The sequence below is a fragment of the Symphodus melops genome (assembly GCF_947650265.1).
Source record: "Symphodus melops genome assembly, chromosome: 9".
NCBI lineage: Eukaryota > Metazoa > Chordata > Actinopteri > Labriformes > Labridae > Symphodus > Symphodus melops.
Window position 1 is genome coordinate 27,614,147 of NC_136699.1, and position 13,457 is coordinate 27,627,603.

Consider the following 13,457-nt stretch of genomic DNA (forward strand, 5'->3'; position numbering starts at 1 on the left):
GCTCTCACTCTGGTTTTTCAACATGGAGGCGATGTGTCAGACCGCCAGGAGGTAATGGGCGAGTAAAACTGGAAAAACAGCAGCAACATCAAGAACAGCATCAGAAAAAGATGAGCAGGAACTGTTCAGCCTGTGGTCAGCCAAAGTCCAGATATGTTGGGGATGGCTCTTCAGTTCATGTCTTTTATCAGTGCCCAGTTGTTTAGTGCTTTTACTGTTCAACGAAGGTTTTTAAGACCTATGAACATGAAGGCCTTAAGAACCCCAGGATGTCCTTTGAGGACTTTGCTGCCTCTCTGTTTTTTGAGTGGGAGCTGGATGCTGCCAAACAGAGGGGGGGGGGGGGGGGGGGGGGGGGGGCAGAATGGAGAAAGGTGGCAGAGCAGAGGGCAAACAGGAAGTCATCATTGCAGCTGTCGACAGGTCGTCTGTGCAGGTTCTGTCACCAGCCACTAAAACAGGGTCCGAGCAGCCCTCATATACATACATCCTTCCCGGAAAGTCCATTTACTGCCCCTCCAGAGTGTTCTCCATGTACAGGGCACAGGGCATGGTTAAAGAAATGACATCAGTCTGGCTTTCACGACACTGAAAGGGACAGATGGGCTGCAGAAAAGAAACAGTGACTGCTTTTTGCCCCACTATTGTAAATATGTTTATAGCTACAAACCTTGTATATACTACTGTGTATTTCTCTTTGTGTTCATTTATTGTTCAGATCATTTTGTGTGATTTAGAATTCAGAAAGGTTTTTATAATAGATCTTGTGTGTATAATAAAATATTGTCAAGTCATTTCTGCTTTACTGTATTTTCTTCATATTGGAACTGAAAAGAAACTCACTAACTTTACTTAGGGACTGTTCTTGTACATTTCAGGTCATTGTTATTTACAGGACAGGATATTGTCAAACTGAGATGTACAGTGTTTGATTAAAATTGAACTTGATATTGTAATGTAGTAAATAACACTGCAGCAGTATTGGAGGATGTTTCTTACAATCATTATACATTCTTCTCCTCTGTCACACTGCTAATAGTATTATACCTTCTTCTTCTCTGTCACACTGCTAATAGTATTATACCTTCTTCTTCTCCTCTGTCACACTGCTAATAGTATTAGACCTTCTTCTCCTCTGTCACACTGCTAATAGTATTATACCTTCTTCTTCTCCTCTGTCACACTGCTAATAGTATTAGACCTTCTTCTCCTCTGTCACACTGCTAATAGTATTATACCTTCTTCTCTGTCACACTGCTAATAGTATTATACCTTCTTCTCTGTCACACTGCTAATAGTATTATACCTTCTTCTTCTCTGTCACACTGCTAATAGTATTAGACCTTCTTCTTCTCCTCTGTCACACTGCTAATAGTATTATACCTTCTTCTTCTCCTCTGTCACACTGCTAATAGTATTATACCTTCTTCTTCTCCTCTGTCACACTGCTAATAGTATTAGACCTTCTTCTTCTCTGTCACACTGCTAATAGTATTATACCTTCTTCTTCTTCTCTGTCACACTGCTAATAGTATTATACCTTCTTCTCCTCTGTCACACTGCTAATAGTATTATACCTTCTTCTTCTTCTCTGTCACACTGCTAATAGTATTATACCTTCTTCTTCTTCTCTGTCACACTGCTAATAGTATTAGACCTTCTTCTTCTCTGTCACACTGCTAAAAGTATTAGACCTTCTTCTTCTCTGTCACACTGCTAATAGTATTATACCTTCTTCTTCTCTGTCACACTGCTAATAGTATTATACCTTCTTCTCCTCTGTCACACTGCTAATAGTATTAGACCTTCTTCTCCTCTGTCACACTGCTAATAGTATTATACCTTCTTCTTCTTCTGTCACACTGCTAATAGTATTATACCTTCTTCTTCTTCTGTCACACTGCTAATAGTATTATACCTTCTTCTTCTCTGTCACACTGCTAATAGTATTATACCTTCTTCTTCTCTGTCACACTGCTAATAGTATTAGACCTTCTTCTTCTCTGTCACACTGCTAATAGTATTATACCTTCTTCTCTGTCACACTGCTAATAGTATTATACCTTCTTCTTCTTCTGTCACACTGCTAATAGTATTAGACCTTCTTCTTCTCCTCTGTCACACTGCTAATAGTATTATACCTTCTTCTTCTTCTCTGTCACACTGCTAATAGTATTAGACCTTCTCCTCTGTCACACTGCTAATAGTATTAGACCTTCTTCTCTGTCACACTGCTAATAGTATTATACCTTCTTCTTCTTCTCTGTCACACTGCTAATAGTATTATACCTTCTTCTTCTCCTCTGTCACACTGCTAATAGTATTATACCTTCTTCTTCTTCTCTGTCACACTGCTAATAGTATTATACCTTCTTCTTCTCTGTCACACTGCTAATAGTATTATACCTTCTTCTTCTCTGTCACACTGCTAATAGTATTATACCTTCTTCTTCTCTGTCACACTGCTAATAGTATTAGACCTTCTTCTTCTCCTCTGTCACACTGCTAATAGTATTATACCTTCTTCTCTGTCACACTGCTAATAGTATTAGACCTTCTTCTTCTCCTCTGTCACACTGCTAATAGTATTATACCTTCTTCTTCTTCTCTGTCACACTGCTAATAGTATTATACCTTCTTCTCCTCTGTCACACTGCTAATAGTATTATACCTTCTTCTTCTTCTCTGTCACACTGCTAATAGTATTATACCTTCTTCTTCTCCTCTGTCACACTGCTAATAGTATTAGACCTTCTTCTTCTCCTCTGTCACACTGCTAATAGTATTAGACCTTCTTCTTCTTCTCTGTCACACTGCTAATAGTATTATACCTTCTCCTCCTCTGTCACACTGCTAATAGTATTATACCTTCTTCTTCTTCTCTGTCACACTGCTAATAGTATTATACCTTCTTCTTCTTCTCTGTCACACTGCTAATAGTATTAGACCTTCTTCTTCTTCTCTGTCACACTGCTAATAGTATTATACCTTCTTCTTCTTCTCTGTCACACTGCTAATAGTATTATACCTTCTTCTTCTTCTCTGTCACACTGCTAATAGTATTAGACCTTCTTCTCTGTCACACTGCTAATAGTATTAGACCTTCTTCTTCTTCTCTGTCACACTGCTAATAGTATTATACCTTCTTCTTCTCTGTCACACTGCTAATAGTATTATACCTTCTTCTTCTCTGTCACACTGCTAATAGTATTATACCTTCTTCTTCTCTGTCACACTGCTAATAGTATTAGACCTTCTTCTTCTCCTCTGTCACACTGCTAATAGTATTATACCTTCTTCTCTGTCACACTGCTAATAGTATTAGACCTTCTTCTTCTCCTCTGTCACACTGCTAATAGTATTATACCTTCTTCTTCTTCTCTGTCACACTGCTAATAGTATTATACCTTCTTCTCCTCTGTCACACTGCTAATAGTATTATACCTTCTTCTTCTTCTCTGTCACACTGCTAATAGTATTATACCTTCTTCTTCTCCTCTGTCACACTGCTAATAGTATTAGACCTTCTTCTTCTCCTCTGTCACACTGCTAATAGTATTAGACCTTCTTCTTCTTCTCTGTCACACTGCTAATAGTATTATACCTTCTCCTCCTCTGTCACACTGCTAATAGTATTATACCTTCTTCTTCTTCTCTGTCACACTGCTAATAGTATTATACCTTCTTCTTCTTCTCTGTCACACTGCTAATAGTATTAGACCTTCTTCTTCTTCTCTGTCACACTGCTAATAGTATTATACCTTCTTCTTCTTCTCTGTCACACTGCTAATAGTATTATACCTTCTTCTTCTTCTCTGTCACACTGCTAATAGTATTAGACCTTCTTCTCTGTCACACTGCTAATAGTATTAGACCTTCTTCTTCTTCTCTGTCACACTGCTAATAGTATTAGACCTTCTTCTCTGTCACACTGCTAATAGTATTATACCTTCTTCTTCTCTGTCACACTGCTAATAGTATTAGACCTTCTTCTCTGTCACACTGCTAATAGTATTATACCTTCTTCTTCTCTGTCACACTGCTAATAGTATTATACCTTCTTCTTCTCCTCTGTCACACTGCTAATAGTATTAGACCTTCTTCTTCTACACTCTCAGTCTCCTAAAGTATTGTGTTGATTGTTTACTATTCTCCAACACTTAACTTATGTATGTTACTATGGTAACAGCCCTTCTCCTACAGTCTCAATTCAAATGAATGGAGAAATGTTAAAGTGTTCAACCTCCTTCAAAGCCTCATAACTTTGACTGGGAGCCCAACTGTTGTGTGAAGTTTTTAACAGTTGTGTGTGTGTCCGGTGGAGTGGGTAACATCAAACACTAAAAATGTGCTTTGATGTATAATGGGTTTTCAGATAGTGTTCTGATTGGCTACTTTCATTGTCTGGACAAACAATTTTCACATAGCAACATAAACTTTAGCCAATCATGTACAAACGGTCTGTCCTGCTCTCAACTGCTGAAAGGCACCTGTCAGTCTTTGATCATCCTTCAAGACAGGAACAATGGTAAGGACAACATTTTCTAATTATAGCCTTTATGCTAGAAATGTTAGCTTACTGTCTGATGTGTATATATTATTGTATATTCATTGTGAAGAATATAATACAGCTTAAGACATGTAATATTTAGATGTTGAGAAAAATCCAAGAAAACAAAGTTTGAACTAAACTAAAATTGAGCAAGTTGCCAGTGTTTTGACTTCAATCAAATGTTGGTTCAATCGAGATTTTATAACAGTTCAATATAGTCTTCCTAACAGCTCAATTTATTAACTATTTATATTAATTGCCAAATGTTATATAACAGAGAGGATTGTATTATGAACGAGTAAATGTGGAAATCCATGGACAAGCTGGTACATGAACAAAGAGTCGGTCACATACAGGCTGTGTTCCCCAGGGAGGGGCTGTGAGGCTGCCGTCAATCAGTCAGGAGGAAGTTACTAAATGGTAGATAAAAAAAGAGATTGGTTAAATAATAGTATTATATATGTTAAAATAATAACATTATAAAATATTATTAATTATAATTAATTGTGTTCATTATTTTCTGAATTTTGTTTTTGATATCATTTTAATGGTTCTGTATATATTTAATGTACAAAGATAATTATAGATAATTAAAATGACATTATAAATGATTGCAACTTTTATTATTATTGGTAATACTACAGTATGTATTTGAGCGTATCCTTTTTAACAAAATGTATTTGCTTTTTTTTTTCTTTTAGATGAAAATAGGCCAAGTGTGTGACCAGCATCACCCATGCTACTTCAACCCCCCCCCCGCTTCACATTTCTTTTCTGGAAGAAAAAACTGAGGAGAGGGCCGTGAAGTGGAGTTTTGAGGGAGAGGAGGTGCTACCCTCATTAAAAAAAGTTAATAGGGTTGTTGTGTTCACAGATGGACAGACGGTTACAAAGACCACCCTATTTGAACCTGTGACTTTAAAGTTTCAGTTGGGGTAAGGGTATATCCTTCGGGGATACAGACTCCATGGGTCCGCTCCTCCATATGCTGTTTCAATCACCAGTGACACACGCCTTTTCAAAAGTGCTCCTCTGCATATCACAGAGGAACTGCGTATACAGGGTCAGCGCCTGCTCTGAGTCCAGAGAGGGCAATAAGAGAAGTGAGGGGGCTGCAAGGCCTCTTCTCTTTGAACAGGAAGGTGGTAGAGGTCAGTACAACATGCACACAAATGTGTTGATACATAGATCTGTGCATTGTCAATGTTCAATTACAAAAAAATTCTTATCTTCAGGTATCCAACATCAAAGCTGTTAATGTGGGGAGGGACAAGGTGAGAGAAAGTGTGCTCGAGGCAGTAAGTAGAGTAATAGAGAGTTAGTAAGCTCAATCTGTCTGTCTCTCTACCTTCTCTCTCTCAGCCTGTGTCTTTGTCTTATTGTTTAGAGTGTGTTAGCAGCATACATGGCTTCAGCATTGGAGGGAAATAGAATAAAAGCACCTGTAATAATGAAAGTTATAATCCTCCTTTCAGAGATAGACAGTAAATGTCCAAAGATTTCTTTAAGTAAAACAGAAATTATTGATGAGAATGCACTGGACACATTCTTAGCAGCACTCTTTCATTTATGTTTGAACTTATTGTAGTTATTTTATAATGTGAATGTTTGGCCTGTTTTAGCTAACTCATTTATTCTATCGTTGTGGAGGATTTACATTCAAAAAAAAGTGTTGTTGTTGTTTTCTATGCAAACTAGATCAACCCCATTTAAAACGTAATTCTGTTTTATCTTATCATTGAAGGACAGCTCCAGGATGAAGGTCACATTATGGAGAGAGGTCGCCATCTTGCCCGTGGCTGTTGGGTCCATGTTGACTATAAGTCACTTAAAGGGGAACGATGGTGTCTATGGGTTTAATGCCCAGTCTACCCAGTACACTACACTGCAGGTATGTTTTTATGAAGTCTCTCAGCTAGCTGTTGATTTGAATAGGAGAAAATGTAGCTAACACTACACTGCTCTGCTCTTTGCTCATGTCCCATTTCACCTGCTTGTTTGATGACTTTAGTTAGAAAACAGACGAGGTCTGCAGCACAGTAAACTGGTGTTCCTGCTTGTTCTTTTCTGACCTAATCTGCTATCTTAAACTAGTCACATTTACAGGTAAGTTCTAAAGTGCAAATATAAATGCAGAGATTCAAACAAAAAACTGTACATTTTAAGATTTGTGTACAATTGAAATTCAAGGAGGGATGTGTAAACGACATTTATCGTTTAAAATTGGTAAGGCAGTCTAAATTCAGTCTGAAAAAATAACTGTGAATGGTTGGGGGGTTTTTTTTGTTTTTTGTTTTAATAGCGAGCCATAAGAATGATGATTTCATTATTGCACCAATCACTGTCTGCAGCAGTTTGACTCATGTTACCTGAAACCTGCACCGATGACATTAACTGCCTGGGGGCTGGAGAAGTGGAGGGCAAACCTGGCTGGCTCCATCTCCTGCTGGAGAGTGAAGAGATGCCTCTGATAAAAACAGAGATGTGGGATGAACTATCAGTTCAGCTCAAAACGCTACCCTTCCCAATCCACATCCAGGTCAAGGGGGGTATTGTTCAAATGGTAAAACCCGTAGGTGTTGAGGAGGAGGGGAAGAAGGATGAAGAGTGGGAAAAGAAGGAGGAAGATTAAAGGAGTCATCATATTGGGGTTTGTTTTATGGTTCTAGTAATGTGTTCTCAGGGTTTTCAAGAAGATGTAGGGGAGAGGGTAGGACAGAAGATAAATGGGGAGTAGGAAAATTGTTTTGTTTTTGTTATGTTTATGTTGTCTTGTTTGGTTAGTTGTTTGTTAAAATGTGCATATATGTTGTTAAAAAATAAATACTTACTTGGACAATGAAAATCAAATATTAACTACAACCATGTAATAAAAATAGCCTATCTCTCTCTCTCTCTCTCTCTCTCAACACAATGATCAATCAATAACATGAAGTCAATGCATTAAATAAAATGTAACATGGATGAACACATGGAGGAAGCTGAGCAACCACCAGGTGCTGAAAAGTGCTTTATACAGTTTACCAACTTTCAGCACCACGGACAGCAACATGGTAAAGTGTGCTTATAGGCGTGCGTGTGTGTGTGTGTGTGTGTGGAAATGCATACTTTAAATTACTTTGGTGGTGGACAACATACTTGGTCAATAACGCTGATTCTGATGTTTGCCCACTGACAACAAAACTTTAGCATGTGACGTGTGTAAGTATAACTGACAGACGTGCGTGTTCGATGGCTTCAGTATCTGTTATCTATATCGCAATCGATATTTAATATAGATTTTATCTATATCACCATCGATATTTAATATAGATTTTATCTATATCACCATCGATATTTAATATAGATTTTATCTATATCACCATCGATATTTAACATAGATTTTATCTATATCACAAATCGGCTGAGAGGTAGCATTACGCATCGTCGCCCGACGGGTCTGGGTTTGCGACCCACTTGTACTTTATATTTCATCAAAACTCACTTCCCGCGGGCCGGATCACCTTGGGGGGGAAAGTTTTGTAATTCTATTTTAGCAGGGTGCTATGGTAAATCTCTAAAGACCCTCCAACTCGTCCAAAACGCTGCAGCTCGTGTTCTTACTAGAACGAGGAAAAGGGACCACATGACTCCTGTATTGGCTTCTCTCCATTGGCTCCCTATAAAATCTAGAATAGAATTTAAAATCCTTCTGCTCACCTACAAAGCTCTAAACGGTCAGGCACCATCCTATCTTAAAGAGTTAATTGTACCGTACTATCCATCAAGAACATGACGTTCCCAGAATGCAGGCCTGCTCGTGGTGCCTATAGTCTCTAAAAGTACTATGGGAGGTAGAGCCTTTAGTTATCAGGCTCCTTTGGAATCGTCTACCAGTCGGGGTCCGGGAGGCAGACACACTAGGTACTTTTAAGAATAGACTTCAAACTTTTCTTTTTGATAAATCTTATAGTTAGGGCTGGCTTAGGACCAGCTCATAGTTATGCTGCTATAGGCCTAGACTACCGGGGGAACTGGCACCAGGATCTCTGATCTCTCCCCCCCTCTCTCTCTCCCAGCTTTCATATCTTATTACTGCTTGTCTCTATCTTTATATTCTAACCTCTCCTTTTTCTGGGAGCTCCTGAGCTCTCTTAGGTTCCTTGGGACTGTTGGTGAAGATGGCCTGCTTGAGAAACTGGGGAATCTCAAGCTGACTATGACCCGAACTCGCTTAGGCACACGAGAGGGGCATAGGGGAGGGGGAGGTCTTTGCAACTCCAGGGGGACACACCCCAAAACAGAGCGCTCTCAAAGAGCTGGTTTCCAGCATAGACTGTAAAAATAATGGACGGGCCAAGGTCCCCTGTGAAGTGAAGCTTTTATTGTTAGAGCTCCCCCTACTGACTGGCTGCAGTATAGGTCATAAACCCCGCCTCCTCAATGATAACAGACGGGACTTGGGTCAAACTGTTAAGTTAAAATACTCGTCACATCATTTTTTTCCAGACCTAAACTCTGCTAAGAACTAAACTCTGGTAAGGTTTTAAAAAAAAGTATCAAGGACAAAAACAAAGCTAAATACTATAAATCTGTATAATTACTGATGTGTACATGTTTACAGTCTGTGTAAAGAGTGTGTTATACAGAGATTAACATGTCACCATGCAGCCTGATATTTATAATACTGTATAATCTTATTTTTCTGTGAAGTTTGTTTTAAATAAGTTATTTGAGGTTAAAAAACGGGATTTGACGTCATACATGGCGATGATTGACAGCCGTGGATCTTGCGTAGCGCTCTTTGTAAATAAGCAGTTACGTCGAGAAGTGAAGCCGGGACGCCATGAAGCTTTTCTGTTCAGTTTTTTCGTCTTTTTTGAGCTGGTGAAAGCTGTTTTTTCAGCAGTAAACTAATGTCACGGACCTGTGGACTCTAAGGGAGCTTTGCAGTTTTTACAGTAAGTAATAAAGTTTGTTATATCGTTTTTGTGAGTGAAATTGTATTTAAAACCAAGAAAATAATTAAAATCAGCTCATAGATGCTGTTCATTGACTGTACAGTTATGTTTCAGTAAATAATAAATAGGTCTGATAAGGTTTTTAAAAAAGGACAAAAACAAAGTTAAATACTATAAATCTGTCCTGGATAATTACTGATGTGTACATGTTTACAGTCTGTGTAAAGAGTGTGTTATACAGACATTAACATGTCACCATGCAGCCTGATATTTATAATACTGTATAATGAGGGAGAATATTTCTCTAGATATCAGGATCAAACTAAAGTAAGCTCTGATTTAACTTCTGTCTGATTTAAGAGACTGACAGAAACGTGAACACAAACAATCAGCGGTGGTGTAATATAATATTAACCAAGCATCATGCTGCTTAAACCTGCCAAATATTCAGCATGAGTTTACACACACACACACACACACACACACACACACACACACACACTAATTCAACAGTCACAAGTTGATCATGTTGTACATTTAATGATGCTTATTAATAAATGGTGTTATAACTTAACTATAAAAACAGGCTGCTTGTGATGGTGGTTAGGAGGAGACATACAGGCTCAATAAAAGAAGTCATAAAGATCACGTTTCTCACAAAATTACATATTAATGTTTTTTATTTTGCATCTATAATCATTAATGAAGATTTTATGTCTTTTAATAGGTATTTCCCTGTTTTCACCAACATTATATTATATTTCCTTTTTCTCATGTCTCTCTCTCTTTCCCAGCTCGTCCTCTCTGGTGCTAAAACCTGCTGCTGCTGCTTTGTGGGATGCTTGGAAAGGACCTCACCACTTCGTTTGGTCTGATCTTACACAGCACTGGACGGCGGTCTGATCTTACACAGCACTGGACGGCGGTCTGATGTGAAAGTGGCCAGAGTGTTGCGCCTGAGCCACAGAAGATGCAGCTCGCGTGTCCTGAGCAATGTTTGACAAGTCCTTTGAAAGATTCACGGAAGAAAAGAGAGGCTGTTTAATACAGAGGCTTTTCTTATGAGCCACATTTTGTTTTTGTGACATTTAGATTTATCTGCTATAACTTTAAAATATTGTGCGTTTATTTGCCTCTTTCAAACCTGTATAACCCACAAAAACCTTAAATACTACCTCACATCAGGAGCATCCTGCACCATACTGTTACGTTTTCGTTTGGCGGACCCCAAAATGCAGAGACAAAAACCCAAAATTAGTTTTAACAAAAAGATATTTAATGTTCCAAGGGGAAAAACAAAAGAGAGCAGGCAGTGAGGGCAGGGAGCTGGCTGGAAGATCCGGAAGACAGGGGACACCGACGAGTTGAACTCAAGCAGGAGGCACACAGCGAAAACTAGAGATAAGAAAAAACACAGTCAGTCCATAAAATCACAAAAACCAAAAACACAAAATCCACGAGAGGCTACAAAAACAATTTGCTGAGAGCAAACGTGACCACTACCGAGTAATACGGAATTATCTGGTTGAGTAGTGGAGGGCAAGCCAGGCTTTTATGGAAGAGTTGATGAGATTGAAGTCAGGTGTGTCTCGTCTGCTGTATGGAGGAGCCAGCCACACTCCCTGTCACACCCCCTGCATTTAGCCACACCCCCTACCACTCACATACCTGCAGAGGAAGAAAAACCAGAAGAGGGAGGGGGAGAAAAGAACTGAAACCTCACACCATTACTGTATTTTCTATAACAACATGAGCACTGTTAATAAAAAATAAAAGACATAGTGCTGCATTTGCACAGGCTGTGTAATCGGGTTCTATGTCTCTCTCTCTCTCTCTAATTTTTAAAGAGATTCAGAAATGAATAACCCACAGGGTCTCCTGGAGACGTTTTAGTCTTTGCTCTTTACTTCCACATTCGGCTGTGACGTAACATAAGGGAGTCCTGCTGAATCCCCGTCTGTTTAACATGTAAAATCATGGATCTGAGTGTCACTCCTGTCAATAAAGAGGAAGAAAACATGTATTCCTTTACATATAATGGCGTGCTGGCTTATTATTCTGAACCTGTTAGATGTGATAGAGAGCAGAAACAGGCAGGATTAGAGGAATAACGGCCTCAGGAGAGAAGCTGTGGTGTGAGGAGAGACCCGGAGCAGGCGTCCTGCTGAGTGACAGGTGTCAGCTCGCCATATATGGGCGAGTGCTGTGTTCACATCAGCATATGTAAAGTTTATAATCACATTCAATCAACTAAAAAACTATTTGTAGAAGGTACAAGTCCCGATCATTCACCTTTACATTGTATGGGAGTTACTCATAAAAACGGCAAATCGTATTACAGTGCCGCGCTGTGCGTGAGAGAGAGAGAGAGAGAGAGAGAGAGAGAGAGAGACAGAGAGACATAGAACTCGATTACACAGTCTGTGCAAATGCAGCACTATGTCTTTATTTTTTATGAACAGTGCTCACGTTGTTATAGAAAATACAGTGTATGGTGCAGGATGCTCCTGACGTGAGTTCACAGCGCACGTCTGAACGTAATCCACACAAACATGCACAACAGCGGAAGAGTGTGTGGTGCAGGGAGGCCTCCTGTCTGTTCTCACTCTCTACCACGCATCATTACTCCTCTTATCATGTTTTAGCCTGTTTGTTGTGCTTTCATTCTTTTGTGCTGCCTTCTAAATGTTGTTTGTAAAGTGTTTCATGCTCTCGGTGCAAGACAAGTTCCCCCAGGGGCAATAAAGGCTTCATTCATTCATTCATACACGTACACATAAAGCCGATCAAAGCAGAGTAACAGAACACGACTCCCTTACGTTACGTCATATGACGCGTTGTTGAAAAAAAGCGAGTTCTAAACAGCGATGCTAAAAACAGCCACGTTCTCCTCTAAATTAGAGCACTTATGTGTTGAAGAATATACAGAAAATTGATGTACTTATTCTACAGCCCTTATCAGACAACATCAAGTGTTAATCTCTGTTACGGAGGGTGTTGAGGCTCAAGCGCAGAACAGAGAACACGTAGAACCAAGTACAAAATAATAAATTTATTTATAAACACAAAATAAATTCCACAACAGAGGACGCTCAACCCTAAACAACAGGCGAGGAAAAAACAGGCTAACTGCTGAAAAACAAAAGAGCGACTAACAGCCGGAGATAAAATTAAAGCGTCGTGCTAACACGAGTTAAACTAAGTTACCCACAAAGCAGAGGCAAAGCCACGAACTCAAAACACGAGTCGAGTTGACGGACTAAAAACTAACACTAGCTGAGGTATACTCAAGGAGGGGGAAGCAAGGCTGGTGGTGATCCGAACTGCCGATGATCCGTCGTGCCAAATCAGGGGTGTAAGCAGAGTAGCTCCGTGCTGTAGTGAAGTCGAGCTCCGTGGCTGCAGGGGATCCAACTGCACAAGAATAGGTTAATTAGCAGTAGAACAACAGGATGTAGAAACGAGGCATGTGCAGAGGTCGAAATACTAACGGTGACTAAACACGGTCCGGCACTGGACAGCAGGCTGGAGGCTCCTTAAATGCAGACTGCTGCAGCCACTAACTCTGCTCAGCTGCGTCTCATCTGCTGATCAGTGATTAGCCACACCTGATTGTCAACACACCACCAGCCGAGTGCACGCCCTCCTAAGAGCAAAGAGAGAGACAAGAGAAAGAGGAAGAGAACTGCCACTAACCACTGGCAGAGGTGGAGGGCGTGACAGTACCCCCCCCTCTACGTGCACCTCCTGGAGCACGTGCGCAGCGACCAGGATTCTCCCGATTGAAATCCCGGATGAGTGTAGCATCGACGATGTGGCGTCTTGGAACCCACATCCTCTCCTCTGGGCCATAACCCTCCCAGTCCACCAGATACTGGAATCCCCGCCCACGGCGCCGAGCATCCAGAATGCGACGGACGGTGTAAACAGGCCCGTTATCCACCATCCTAGGTGGAGGTGGGGGA

The 13,457-nt window shown here is 40.0% G+C and overlaps 1 protein-coding gene and 1 long non-coding RNA gene across 2 annotated transcripts in view; both read right to left on the bottom strand.

Moving 5' to 3' along the window:
* Positions 1-13,457, bottom strand: part of LOC306829464 (uncharacterized protein) — a gene marked incomplete at its 3' end in the record, with an annotated part of 110,003 nt that overhangs the window by 25,539 nt on the left and 71,007 nt on the right. The window lies entirely within an intron of this gene.
* LOC306828974 lies at positions 10,286-10,687 on the bottom strand. Its single transcript, XR_013779819.1, has 2 exons — positions 10,402-10,687; positions 10,286-10,368 (listed from the first exon to the last, which is right to left on the bottom strand). It is a non-coding gene; the product is annotated as an uncharacterized lncRNA (long non-coding RNA).